The sequence below is a fragment of the Meles meles genome, chromosome 6 (genome assembly GCF_922984935.1).
Source record: "Meles meles chromosome 6, mMelMel3.1 paternal haplotype, whole genome shotgun sequence".
NCBI lineage: Eukaryota > Metazoa > Chordata > Mammalia > Carnivora > Mustelidae > Meles > Meles meles.
Genome location: NC_060071.1, coordinates 47,388,546 through 47,404,282, shown reverse-complemented (window position 1 = coordinate 47,404,282; position 15,737 = coordinate 47,388,546).

Sequence of the window (15,737 nt, the reverse complement as noted above, 5' to 3'; positions counted from 1 at the left end):
TAATGTAAAAGTTCATGTATAAAAAAATAAGAGAAAATGATAATGAAGGATAAGTTAAGAAATAATCGTTGAAATAGTGTTAAGTGGAGAAAGTAAAACATTCTGGTTTTTAATGGCAAAAACACAAACATTGTATAAAGACATGAGAGCAGGGAGGAAGAGGAATTTGTGGGATTGTAGCGGTTTTTAGAAGTATGTTCTTTAATGGTGTACTTATAGGACACTTTCTTGAGATGTAATTGAAATATAATAAATTACATGTACTTAAAATATCAACTTTGATAAGTTTTGACATATGTATACACCTGTGAAACCATGACCAAAATCAAGATAATGAACATATCCATCACTCCCTTAATAATCCTTTCCTCCCTTTCTACTTATTCTCCTATCCACTCCCCAAACAATTACTGATCTATTTTCTGTCACTATAGGTTAGTTTGCATTTTTTAGAATTTAATATATATGAAATAATACTATATATATGTGTGTGTATATATATACATACATGTATATGTATATATATATGTTCTTTTGGGGGCTTTTATTCTTTTATTCAGCACAATTATTTTGAAATTAATATGTCCTAATTCATGTGTTAATAGTTCCTTCCCTTTAAATGATAGGTGGCATTGCATTGTATGGATTACCACAATTTGTTTATGTACTTATCGGTTGGTAGACCTTTGAGTTGTTTCCACTTTTTGATTACTTACCAATAAAGCTGTTATGGCCCTTCAAGTTTTGTGCGAACATACGTTTTCATTTCTCCTGGGCATATACCTAGGAGTGGAATTGCTAGGTCAGATGATAACCATATATTTAATCTTTTGAGAATCTGCCAGATTGTTTCTCAAAGCAGCTGCATCATTTCACTGTCCCACCAGCACTTATGAGAGTCGTCATTTCTCCATATCCCTGCCAACCCTGTCTTTTTGATAGTAGCCATCCTTGCAGGTAGGAAGTAGAATCTGATATGGCTCTGCTTTGCATTTCTCTGATGGCTGGTGATGTTGAGGTTATTGGTCATTTGTACACCTTCTTTGGAGAAATGTTTATTCAGATTCTTTGCCCATTTATATAACATTCTCGAAATTAGAAAATTAAGGAAATGGAGAACAGATTAGTGGTTATAAGAGGTTATGGACTAGGGCAGGTGGAGCAGAGAAGGGAGGTGGGTATGCTTATAAAAAGGCAACATGAAGGATATTGGTGATGATGGAATTGTTCTTTATCTTGACTGTGGTGGATACATGAACATACAGTATGTGGGATTAAACTACACAGAACTAAATAGAAACACACACACACACACACACACACAAATGAGTGTAAGTAAAGCTGGGGAGGCTGATTTGGATTGGTAGATTGCAGTTATATCAATATCCTGGTTGTCATATTATACTATGGTTTTGCAAGATGGCGACACTGGGGGAAACTGGGTAAAGGATACATAGGATTTCTCTATATTAATTATCATTGCATGTGAATCTACAATTATCTCAGAAAATAAAAAGTTTAGTTTAAAAAATGCAATTAAAAAGAATGCTTATGGTCAGTTCTTCAACAAAACATAGTAATTCTTAATGTGTACGCACCTGACAACAGAGGGTCAAATAAAGTGAGGCAAAAACTGATAGAACTGCAAGGAGAAATAGATGAGCCCACTGTTGTAGTTAGACTCTTCAACTCCCCTCCATCAGAAATGGACAGGCCCTGCAGGCAGAACATCGTTAAGGATACAGTGGAACTCATTAACACCATCAACAAACTGGATAAAATGGACATCTATAGTCCATTTCATCCAATAAGAGCAGAAAACATGATCTTCCCAAGCTCATGTGGAAATTCACCAAGGCAGACCACCTTCTGGGCTATAAAACACAAAACACTCCTTAACAAATTTAAAAGAAGAGAAATCATACATCTGTTCTCAGACTCCAATGGAATTAAAATAGAAATTAGTAACAGGACAAAAATTTTAAAAATTTAAAACATTAAAAAAAAAAGTAGTAACAGAGAATAGCTAGAAAAATCCCCAAATACTTGGAAACTAAACAACACACTTTTTGGAAAAGATTTTATTTATTTGAGAGAGAGACAGCAAGCATGAGTGGGCGTTCGGCAGAGGGAGAGGGGGAAGCAGACTCCCCACTGAGCAGGGAGCCTGATGTGGGGCTCTATCCCAGGACCTCGGGGATCATGACCTGAGCTGAAGGCAGACACTTAATGGACTGAGCCACCCAGAAGCGCCCACAATTCTTTTTTTCTTAGTAAATAAAAACTGAATTATCTTACAAAATTTATATATCATTTAAAATCCTTCCAAAAGTAGGAATATTCTTTATATGGTCTGGAATGAGCTTATATTCAGATTCCGAATTCACTTATTCAGCAAATATATATTAGCCCTACTATAGACAGGTCCTATGACAAAAGCAGGGAATACAAAGATAAGTAAGACATTGGCTTACCTTCAAAGTATTTATATTTTATGGAGTACAAAAATAAATGGAAATAAAAGGGAAAAATCCAAAATGTAAGAGACACTGGAGAGACAGACACATTGAAGATTCATCTCGCTGACAGCCACTTCTGTAACTACATGTTACACCATCTCTCCAGCCTAAACAACACACTTCTAAATAACACATAGAACAAAGAAGAAACCTCAAGGTGACTAAGTTAAAAATTATTGAACTAAGGGTGCCTGGGTGACTCAGTTAAGTGTCCAACTCTTGATTTTGGCTCAGGTCACAATCTCAGGATCTTGAGATTGAGCCCCACATCTGGCTCTGTGCTGGGCACAGAGTCTACTTGAGATTCTCTCTCTCCCTCTCTCTCTGCCCCTTGCCTTCCTCTCTCTCTCAAAAAAAATATTGAACTAAATGAAAATGAAAACACCGCTTATCAAAATTTGTGGGATGCAACAAAAGCAATGCTTAAATGGAAATGTATACCACTGGATGTATATATTAAATAAGAAAAAAAGATCTAAAATCATTTAAAATTCTATCTTAGAAAATTAGAAAAAGGAAAGCAAATTAAATGCAAAGCGAGCAGAAGAAATAAAAATAAGAACATAAATAAATAAAATTGAAAATAGAAAAGCAATAGGGAAAAGCAATGAAATTGCTGAACCTCAGTCTAGGATAACTAAAGAAAAGAAGAGGAGAAGAGAAGAAGAAAGGGATGGGATGAGAAGGGAAAGGAAGGAAAGGGGAGGGGAGGGGAGAGGGAAGGGAGGGGGAAGGGAAGGTGAGGGGAGGGGAGAGGAGACGAGAGAAGAGGAGAGATAAATTATTAATATCAGAAATGAAAGGGGAACATCACCATAAATCCCACAAATTTTAAAAAGCATAATCAGGGAGTACTATGAACACGCCATGCCTACAAATTTGATAACCCAGATGAAATGGACCAATTGCCTGAAAGACACAATCTGCCAAAATGCACACGAGAAGAAACAGACAATCTGAGTAGGCTTATACATATTAAAGAAATTGAATCAATAATTAATAACCTTCCAAAACAGAAAACACCAGGCTCAGATAGGTTCACTGTTGAATGTTAATAAACATTTAAAGAAGAAATTAAACCATTTCTCTACAATCTCTTTCAGAGATTAGAAGCAGAGGGAATACTACCTAACTTATTCTATAAGGCCAGAATGACCCTAATACCAAAACCAGACAAAGATATTACAAGAAAAGAAACTACTGGGGCGCCTGGGTGGCTCAGTCATTAAGTGACTGCCTTCAGCTCAGGTCATGATCCCAGAGCCCTGGGATCGAGCCCCTTATTGGCTCCCTTCTCTGCGGGGAGTCTGCCTCTCCCTCTTCCACTCCTGCTGCTTGTGTTCCCTCTCTCCCTGCCTCTCTCTGTCAAATAAATAAAATAAAATCTTTTTAAAAAAGAAAGAAAAGAAACTATAGACCAATACCTCTCATGAACAAAGATGCAAAACTCTTCAACAAAATATTAGCAAATTGAATCCAACAATGTATAAAAGGAATTATAGGCCCTATGCCATGTCCAAGTAGGATTTATCCCAAGTATGCAAAGATGGTTCAACATTCAAATATCAATGAATGTAATCCATCACATCAGCAGGCTAAAGAAGAAAAATCACACGATCATTTTAGATGGAGAAAAGCATTAGACAAAATCAATACCCATTCATGATTTTAAAAATGTCTTAGTTAGCTAGGAATAGAGAATTTCCTCAGCTTGATAAAGAATATCTATAAAACCCCCTACATCTAACATCATACTTAATGGTGAGAAACTTTCCCACTAAAATCAGGAATAAGGCAAAGATGTCCCCTCTCCGCACTGATTTTCCACATTGTACTGGAAGTCCTAACTAATGGAATAAGACAAGAAAGGATATATCATATCATATCATATCATATGGATTGGGAAGGAAGAAATAAAACTTTTGTCTTTTGATGAAATGATCATTTATGTAAAAAATCCGTAAGAAGACAAAAAGCTCCTGGAACTAATAAGTCATTACAGCAAGATTTCAGGATACAAGGCTAATATAGAAAAGCTAATTGCTTCCCTGGTGTACTAACAATGCTCAGGTGGAATTTGAAATTAAAAACAATACCATTTGCAGTAGCACCCCCCAAATGAAATACTTAGGTATAATCTAACAAAATATGAACAAGATCTATATGAGGAAAACTACAAAACTCTGATGAATGAAATCAAAGAACTAACTAAATAAGTGGAGAGATATTCCATGTTCATGGATAAGAGGACTCAATGTTATCAAGATATTAGTTCTTTACAACTTGATCTATAGATTCATTGCAATCCCAATTAAAACCCCAGCAAGTTATTTTTTGGATACCAATACAATGATTCTAAAATTTATATGGATAGGCAAGAGTCCAAAACAGCCAACACAATATTGAAGGAGAAGGACAAAATTGGAGTATTGACATGACTCAACTTCAAGACTCCCTTTAAAGCTACAGTAATTAAGTACTGGCAAAACAACAGATAAATAGATCAGTGGAACAGAATAGAGAGTCCAAAAATAGACCCACATAATTATAGTCAACTGGCATTTTTTAAAAAAAAGATTTACTTATTTATTTTAGAGAGAGTGTGCATGAGTGGTGGGGAGGGACAGAGGGAGAGGGAGACCCCTGCTCAGTGGGGAGCTCAAAACAGGGCTCCATCCCAAGATCCTGAGATCTTGACGTGAGCTGAAATCAAGAGTCAGATGCTTAACTGACTGAGCCACCCAGGTGCCCCTATAGTCAACTGGTCTTTGACAAAGGAGCAAAGGCAACACAATGGAGAAAAGTTAGCCTTTCAACAAATGGTGCTGGAACAACCTGACATTCACATGCCAAAAAAACAAAACAAAACAAAACAAAAGATACTAGGTACAGATCTTATACTCTTCACAAAAATTAACTTAAAATGGTCCCAGACTAAGTTAAAAATGCTAAATGATATAACTCCTGAATGATAATACAGGGGAAAATCTAGATGACTTTGGGCTTGGTCATGACTTTATAAATACCACACCAAAGACTTCATGATTCATGAAAAAAATTGATAAGCTTGACATCATCGAAATAAAAAAATTTCTGCTCTGCAAAAGATACTATCAAGTAATGAGAAGATAAGCCACAAACTAGGAGAAATATTTGCAAAGAATATTACCTGATAAAAAAAACTGTTGGGGTGGGGTGCTTTTGGGTGGCTTAATCGGTTAAGCATATCTCTTCGGCTCAGGTCATGATACCAGGGTCCTGGGATCCAGCCCCATGTTGGGTTCCCTGCTTCTCCCTCTCCTTCTGCTGCTCACTCTACTTGTGCTTGCTCTCTCTCAAGTAAATAAATAAAATCTTAAAAAAAAAAAAACTGTTGGGGTGCCTGGTGGCTCAGTTGGTTAAGTGTGTTCCACTCTTGATTTTGGCCCAAGTCATGATCTCAGGGTTGTGCGATCAAGCCCCTTGTCAGGCTCGGTTGGGCATGAAGCTTGTTTAAGATTCTTTCTCTCCCTCTGCCCCCTCCCTGCATACTCCCTTCCCTGCCATGCTTCTGTGCATGCTCTCCTCTCAAAACAAAATGAAAAACTGTTTACCAAAAATATACGAAAAACTCTTGAAACTCAACAATAAGAAAGCAAACAACTGAATTAAAAATGTGCCAAAGACTTTTGCAGAAACCTCACCAAAGGAAATACAAAGACGGCAAACAAGCATATGAAAGAGTGCTCCACATCAGATGTCATCAGGAAATTTCAAGTTAAAATAACAATGAGATACCACACACTTATATGAATGGTCAAAATCCACAATACTCCAACACTGAATGTTGGCAAGGGTATGGAGCAACAGGAACTCTCATTCATTGCTAACTAAGTGGAGAGGTATGCAGAATGGTACAGCCACTTTGGAAAGACAGGTTAGCAATTTCTTACAAAGCTAAACATATTTTACTGTACAATCCAGCATCTCTCTCCTTATCCAGCATCTCTCTCCTTGGTATCTAGCCAAAGTTGAAAACTTATGTCTACACAAAAACCTGCACATGGATATTTATAGAGCTTTATTCATAATTGTCAAAACTACGAAGCAATTAAGATGTTTTTCAGTAGGTGAATGGATAAACTGTGGCCCATCAAGACAACGGAATACTGTTCAGCAGTGAAAGAAATAAGCTATTAAGCCAGAAAAGACATATTATATGATTCCAACTATACCATATTCTGGGAAAGGCAAAACTAGAGAAAGTAAAAAGATCAGTGGTTGCCAGGGATTAGTGGGGAGGAAGGGATACATAGGTGGAAAACAGAGGATTTTTATGGCAGTGAAACTACTCTGTATGATACTATAATGCTCATTAAAATTTGGCCAAACCCATACAATGTACAACACTGAGCATCAACACTAACGTAAAGAGTGGAATTAGGGTGATAATGATGTGTCAGTTTGGGTTCATTTGTAACACATGTACTGCTCTGGTGGGGGATGTTGATGATGGAGGAGGCCATGCATGGATGGGGGCATGGGATATATGGGAAATCCCTGTACCTTCTGCTCAATATTGTGGCTATCCTAAAATTGCTTTAACAACAGTCTATTTTAGAAAACCTAGGGTACAAATGAAATTGTGATGAGTTCTGAAGTGGGCTCAAGTCCCTTCTCTGGCACTAACTGTATATTAGAAAATTCAATCTCGCCACCTGCAGAATGTTTTCATGTCTTTTCCCGAATGTGATTATTGTACAACTTCCAAGTTCCATCTCCTGCATGTAGACTTCTTTGATTAAATCAGCCCTAAATGTTCTCTCCTTTACCTCGATCTTTTGTTTTGCAATTACTGCCCATGTTGTTTATTCTGATTTAGTTTGCAAACCACTGAAGGCATAACTTTGTCTTAGACAGGTTTGTGTCCCTCCTCTACAAATCTCAGGACCTGTGTTGTGGTCTCTTGGGTCTGATTTTGGGTGATGAGTCCTGAAGACCTCCCACCTCAGTTTCTTCATCTGTATGTTAGGGCTAATCATAATGACATTGAAAGCTTGTTGCGATGAGAAAATGTGCCTCAACTTGTCAAAAAGATGAAATACAGGAGCGCCTGGGTGGCACAGTTGGTTAAGCATCCAACCTTTCATTTCAGCTCAGATCCTGATCTCAAGGTCGTGAAATTGAGCCCCACACTGGCTCGGTGGTCCGGGCAGAGTTGGCTTGACTCTTTCTCCCTCAACCTCGGCCCCACTGCCCACTCTCTCCCTCTCAAACATATAAATGAATCTTTAAAAAAAAGATGAATATATAAACTTTAATGAGGAGACTGGCTGATTAGGAGTAAAAATTAGAACAGTTTATTCCCCTCTAATATTATTTTTAGTGAAAATACAAAAACGAGACGTTAACTACTAAAGTCACCAGCTCTTTTCCTGCTGCATGGGAACTACTATTCCCCTTTACACTTGGTTGGTTTGTCTTCCTCCCACCTCTTTCCCTCCACTTGTCAACCTAATTGTTTGGTCACTGCCTCAGTGATTAAAGACAAAATAGGAATTCAATTCTATGCCTCGCCTGGATTGGGACTGATGGGAAGTTAACAAACAGCCCCATCTTGAAATGTCATAATGACCTTTTTAAGGAAAGGAATCGAGTCACACATGCATGCGTTCTCATTGGAATAATAAGAATTTTAAACTCTTGGGAACTGGAAGCAAACCCTGCATCCCCCCAGTCTGTGCCCTATCTCTACAGATCAGCAGGGAGTTGGAAACTCTGCTCCATTGTTCCTGTGGCTCTGTGTCTCCCGATATAGCCACGGGGAACCTGGTGGGGATCCCCACTTTGCTGCTGGTCAGCTTGTGCTCGGAGGGATCCAGTGGAGGGTCTTTCAGGCAGGAGGTTTCTCCTGCAGCCTTAATAACAACTAGCCTCAGACAGAGATTAGCTCTGGGGAAAGTAGATTTTTTTTTCCCTCCAGATCCAAAAAGCAAAGAATGAGGTAACAGACTGCCGCAGGCATCTATTTTAGCCTCAGAGCTCTGAACAATTTACAGTTGCAGATGTTAAAATAACCAGAATCCATGGAGAATAGAACAGATGACATTATTCCGCCCGCCTCTGCAGCTTGGGGGGGTTCCTGCAATTCACAGCATTTGATGACTCATGTGGGGAGCAACCCTGCATATGCTCCCAGCCCGCAGACAATTCACTTCAGCTTATAAAACCTTTTACAGAGAATCACTGCAGGGCCAGACTTCTGCTCTGGGGATATACAAAGATGAATAAGCTCCAGGGGACCCTCAGGAGCTCACAGCAGAGAAGACAGGTAGGGAAGTGCTGCACATGGTCCAGCAGGCTCTGTCCTGCACATGGGAGCCCGGGGAGGACGAGTGGGCTCCTATTGCCAAGCTGCGTGCCTGGGCCTGGAGGAAGGGGTGCCTTTTTCTAACAAACACAAAGGAGTAATGTATGTTCCTGGCAGCCCTGGACCGAGTTACAGACCTAGAACTTAATCACACAGTAACATAAGTGCTCTGATAGAGACAGGGGTCAGTAACTGTGACAAGGGAGGAGAGAGAAAGGAGTTAAGGAGAGTGACAGAGAGGGAGGGATGTTTCCAAAAGGTCTTGGAGGAGAACAGGAAGAGTAGGAATTCACCCCACAGAATCGATGAAAGAAAGGCCAACAGGCAGGGGAAACAGAGTGAGCGAAGATGCAGAAGCTTGACAATATAAGGCCTGTTTCTGGAACAGAGAGTGGTTCAACCTGGCACAGGGAAGTGAGGCCAGAGGGTGGGCAGGTGTTCCAAATCATACTGAGGACGCTGAGCCTCAGCCGGTAGGCTGGCTGGTGGTACTCCATTCTACAGGTTCATTCATCTCGATTCTATAGCTTAGGAAATGATGATTAAAGAAGTAATTTGTTTATAATTATTATAATTTATCATTGTTATAATTGTTATAATTTCCCAGAGCTCACCTAACAGCCCACACAGAACAAGTAACTATCAGTGACCGGTGTGGTCTTTACAGAGAAGAGTCAGTGGTTCCTGAGGCCAGGCCAGGCCAGTGGAAGGACCTTAGATGGAAGCTGAAGTTAGTTGTCTGTGTTTCCCATTATGTTTCTGAAATTCATTCAGAATTTTCCATGAGAATAAAATCTTAAAAAAAAAAGGGGGGGGGTGGTGCCTGAGTGGCTCAGTCGTTAAGCGTCTGCCTTCAGCTCAGGTCGTGATCCCAGAGTCCTGGGATCGAGCCTGGAATCCGGCTGCCTGCTCAGCAGGAAGCCTGCTTCTCCCTCTCCCACTCCCCCTCCTTGTGTTCCCTGTCTCTCTCTGTCAAATAAATGAATACAATCTTAAAAAAAAAAAAAGAAAGAAAGAAAAAGAAATGTTCCATGACAACCTTTGTGTGCCAGGCTTGCAGGAAGGACCTAAGTGTACAATAGTGAGCAGACTGATCCCGGCTCTCATGGAACCTAGAGACCAGTAGAGAAGATGGATTTTTGTCAAATAATCACACTCATAAATGTGTAATTAATAATGAAGGTAATTGCTCTTAAGGAAAGAAACATGGTTAATGAAAACTTAAAATAAGGAGACTTGTCCTAGATTGGGGTTCCTCAAGGGACACTTCCTCAGGAAGTGCCATCTTAACTGTGATCATCAGGTGGATGGAGGGGAGCGGAGGAGGAAGCCGTGAGGTTAATATGACCACGGGCCAAGAGGGTTGAACAGGAGGAGGGGTCAGGATGAGGCAGCAGAGGCAGGCAGGGGCCAAGGGAAGTGTTTTGAGTTTCAGCCTAAGGGTGAAGGGTCAGACTTGGGTGCTGAAACCACCATTCAAATCTGAGCACAGATAACAGATTTTAGGTGAGGAGAGGGCGGAACTGGTGCAGAGAGAGCACTTAGGAGAAGGCTCTCTAGGTAACAAAGGCCAGACACAAATGTGACTTGGCCACTATGGCGGCCATGGAGAAGAAAAGTGATTGGCTGGTTCTTTGTGGGAATTTGGAGGTAAAATCCATGAGGGCATGGTGAGAGATTGAATATGAAGGCAAAGAGTGGAAGAGTTCAAAGAGGAAATGATGTTTAATGGTTTACATAAACTCCAACTAGCTGCCCTACTATTTACATTCAATTGCAGTGAAAGACTGTTGAAAGGACAAAATGCCAGCTCTTGTGTATTTTATGAGAGGCCTGATGAGAACAGCTGCCTTGCATGTGAGAGGGCTGCACATCCTCGTGAACCTCAGACATAACCACAGTGGTGGCTTCCGGAAGAAGTTTACATACCCCAGTTCAAGCCCTTGGGTGGCCAATATGGTTACCACTTTTCCCGTCAGAACCCCCTAAGAGTCTCCGTCGTAGGGGGAGGGGCTGTCTCTAAACAGAAACACCAGCCAGAGCCTGCTGACCTCAGAGTGAGAGGCTTACAATAAATCGGAGCATTCTGGGAATCCAACCCCAAGAATGCTGGCCCCTTCCCCACTTGGGACTGTCTTTCGAACTTTAGGATTTGGCAGTTGTTCAAACCAAATAACTCTGGGGTGCAAAAGGCAGTGGAGTCCAGAACAATCTCTGCCACATTGTTTCACATTAAGTGTCTCAGAATCCTTGCCCTTTTCCCTTTTCAGTTAGAGTTATCCTCTGGTATAATGAGAATTTGCATAAACATTTTTTTTCTCAATATGCTTTCCGCTAACAAGGCATTTGGTTGCTTCACTGGGAGAGAATTTCCAAGATTTCAAACTTGAGTGTCTGGTCCTAAGTATCCTCCCATCCAAGTACTGACCAGGCCCGACCCTGCTTAGCTTCCGAGATCAGACAAGATCGGGCGCATTCAGGGTGGTATGGCCATAGACTGGTCCTAAGTATCCTGGTGGTACCACCCGGACGTCCTGATTAAAGTGTAAAGTCAAGGTCACTTTATAAAGGCAGCGGGTACCTTTGGAGCAAATATGTTGTCATGTTCTGCTATCCAAAAGTCAGAGGCCCAGCCTCCCAGTGCAGCAAAGAGGCAGTGGGGGACAGGAGTGTGTCCCCTGGGATGAACCCTGAAGGCTCCCAAACAGGGACCATGGCCAATGAGCTCGGACTGGGGCCATTACTTGTGTTCAATTACACGTCAGGAGAAGGGGAAGAAATAAGGAAAGCAAATTAATACTTAATAACCAGGGGTGCCTGGGTGGCTCAGTGGGTTAAGCCGCTGCCTTCGGCTCAGGTCATGATTTCAGGGTCCTGGGATCGAGTCCCACATCGGGCTCTCTGCTCAGCGGGGAGCCTGCTTCCCTCTCTCTCTCTCTGCCTGCCTCTCTGTCTACTTGTGATCTCTCTCTGTCAAATAAATAAATAAAATCTTTAAAAAAAAAAAAACCAGTGCACCCAACACATAACTAAGGCTCTAAAATTTTATAGCTGAGATCTATGCACACCTGAGCCCTGACTTCCATCAAACCCCCTACTTCATCATCAGCATCTGTGATTCCCAACCTGCACTTTGAATCATGGGGACTAGGGTTAGGGGCGGAGATGGGAGTGTTAAAAAACAAACTAAGGCCTTTGGTAATGATTTCATGCATTACTGCACAAAATGTATGTCACCCCAACTCACTCTATTTGGGGCCTCCATCTTACCTGATGGCCTATGAGGCAAGCTGTGGCCACTTCTGTTCTGTCATTTCTTCTGCCTGTCTAGCACACTCTTTCCCCCAAAAGGCACACAGCTGTTTCCTATTTGAACTCGGTCCCTGTATCTTGTGTTAGCATTGAAACCTTGTACTATTAAGAACGTGAACATTCACTCATCCCTCTGGCTCTCTCCTTTCCAGCCTCCTCTAATTCTGGCTTCTCTTGAACCAGTTCTTGGTTCTGACCTGCTTGGTCAGTGCCTACCCCTGGCCTTGGGGAATGTGGGGCCGATACTTAGATCCACGTAAGCAATTTGTGAAGTGGAAACTATACATTCCTCATTTTACAGCTGGGGAAATTAACCTCAACTAGGAAGGTTAAATGATCCACGTGATACCACCCAGCTCTAGATTTCACTGCTTTTGAGTCTGTAATCCAAATAATTTATTGTTCTAGTTTTAGCTGCAAAACAGAAAAAAAAATTATGACCCACTTACTTGGATAGTGAGGATTAAAGAGATAGAGATGTAAAATTAGTGAGACTGGCATTCGTAAGACTCGGGTCATTGGGAGCCAACTGAATAAACTGTGGGCTTGAAACGTTACCCACAAAATACCCAGTATTTTGTGTTAGTCAGCTCTGGCTTCCATAACAGAATGTCATAGACTGGATAGTTTAAACAACAGAAATTTGTTTTTTCATAGTTCTGGAGTCAGAAGTCTGAGATCAGTGTAGCAGCAAGGTCAGGATCTTGTGACGACCCTCTCCTAGCCTTGATCACACGGTGGACCGTGAGTCTGTTCTCGTGAGGAGACCAACCCCGTGGTATCAGGTCCTCACCCCTGTGACCTCAGTTAATCGTAATTATGGCCTTACGGGCCCTATCTCCAAGGACAGTCACATTGGGGATTTAAACCTCAACTTACAAATTTTGGGGGACAGAATTTAGTCCATAGCAGGTTCCTCCAGGACTCACTAAAACTTGGAAATCACACAAAGTCTTACTTTTCTTGCACATTCCTTCCTAGTAAGTCATGAATTTGCTCAGCCTTCTTTCCTGTGGTAGGGTGGAGAGAGGGGTACCTTTTGTTTAGATTCTACCCTTAGGCTCCAGGAAAGGTTATCCAAACAGATTTTAATTGTTCCCTTCAAAGGTTTTTCCTGGCCTCGGGTTACTTAGTCCCACAAGTATATCAGGGATTCCCAGAGAAAGTTACCTAAATTCTAAGAGGCCGGCTTCTACCCTGGATTCAATGATTTGTTTCCTTGTTCACTCAGCCAATCTTTCCATGTTAAGGAAAGGGAAAAACTAAACTGCACAGCAACTTTTCATATCCCCAGAGCCATTTTACGCTTTAGGTAAAGAGGATGTTGGAAATCAGTCCCAAGTGCAGGCCGGAAGGACTCATCCCAATGATAGTATTGGCCTCCAAAAGCATCCTCTGTAGGATGAGGGCAAGCTTCTCTCTGTAAGGCATGCCTTCCCATTTTTGTCCTAAGAGGCTTTTTCTTATTAAGTTGTTAGAAGCTGTTAGAATCTGGGCTCACTGAGAAAATCTGAAGAGGCCCTTGCTATGATACTCACAAGAAGCTTAAGTGAAGCACTGTCAGCAGGCACTCCTGTGAGAGGGAAGCTAGAACACATTACTATGTCAGGGACTTCAATCACACTTAGGAAAATTACAGTTGGGAAATTTCTAGAATGGGTGGGGCCCTCTCTCAGAGATCTGTACTATCAGAATGCAGTAAAGGGGTAAGGACTCAGGAAAGAAGCCCCAAGGTCCTTCCACTTCAGAGGATCTGCTCAGGCTTCAACTGACCGACCAGAGGATAAACCCTGTCTCTGTGGTCTACCATTTTGTTGCCAAGTCCCCCTGGTCAGTCTCCTCTTTCCTAAGCATAAGCGTAGGAGGGAGTGCCTCCTTAAATTTGTGTTAAATGAAAAGAAAGAAAGAAAGAAAGAAAGAAAGAAAGAAAGAAAGAAAGAAAGAAAGAAAGAAAGGGTGTTAAATGCGCCTCCTTAATTTTGAACCCCAAGTGCCTCGCTCCACTCACCCTAGTCCCGCCCTGGATGATCACATCTACCTCACGGGGCTTTGCGAAGATGAAATTATGGAATGTATGGAAGTGCCTGGCAGGAGGTGTACATCGACTCAACGCTAATTTTCTTTCTTGTCCTTTTTCTAAAAATATCATTGTAGGAGGGACTCTACCCTTAGTAATCACCTAAAATCTGACTAATGATAACTGCCATTCATTGAGCTCTTACATGCCAAGCATTATGCTAAAAATGATCATTTATTGAGTTCTTTCTAGGTGTCAAGAGCTTTATAGGCATGACTCTAAATAGCCCATTCAATGAAGTAGAGATTGTAATCACCTCCAATTTACAGATGAGGAGTCTGAAGTGAGAGGCTGGATAATTTGTTTAAGGTCCTCTTGCTAGGGTGGAACTAGGGCTCAGGAACTGGGCTCCAGGGCCGGTCCTGAGAACAAAATTAGGGAATAAGGCAGTTCTTGAAAGGGGAGAGAAGAATCACAGAGTGAAATGCTTTTTAACATCTTCTTTTAGAAATCAAAAATGGCTGCATACTTTCATCTCTAAGTGAATCCCTGTAATAATCCTGTGACATAGGTAGATACACTCCTATTTTACAGAGGAACTCGAAGAAGTAAAATTTCTTGTCTAGGGGCACCTAAAATTTCTCAGCAGGTGGACACACATCTGTGTGGGTTTTCCACTGATAACAACGACATTGTCAGCATCTCTGGGCTCACGAATATTGTACCAGTCTCAGCCACTAGTCAAGGGCTAATTTTCTGCTCACACTTGTCTTTTTTGGCTCAGGAATGCTTCACAGGGCTGCAGAGACAGGTATGTATTATCTGGGTTTTGTGACTGTACATATTCAATAGGTTTTGTATTTGTAGCCGTGTAACTGTTAAAAGCACAAGGAGTTTATATGTAATTCCACACTATCATATATTTAAATAGCATTCAAATAAAATTAATTTTGGCAAGCCTAGAGGTCTATAAGATACTGCCCTTTAAATATATATAACCGTGAACCCCAAATAACTCAAATCAACAACATCAATTTAAAGATATTTTGCTAGGGATGCCTGGATGGCACAATCAGTTAAGCGTCTGACTCTTGGTTTCGGCTGAGGTTTTGATTTCAGTGTTGTGAGGTTGAGCCCTGCGTCAAGCCCCACGTCGAGCCCCATGTTGGGCTAGTCTCTTTGAGATTCTCTCTCCCTTTCCCTCTGCTCCCCCTACCTCTTTCTCTCTCCCTACCTCTATTTAAAAAAAAAAAGAAAGAAAAAAAAAAAAGAAAGAAACTACCATTTGTCGAATTTTGGTGTAATACCAAAGAAGAATGTCCCTAACTACCTGAAAGTCTATTAAAATACTCTTACCTTTCCAACAACATATATGTGTAAGGTCATATTTTGCTCATAAATTCAACTAAAACAATATATCAAAATGGGTTGAATACATAAGCAAATGTGAGAATCCAGCTGTCTTCTGTCTAGGCAGACACTAAATGGATTTGCAAAAATGTAAAATAATGATACTCTTCTCACTAAAATTTTATTTTGC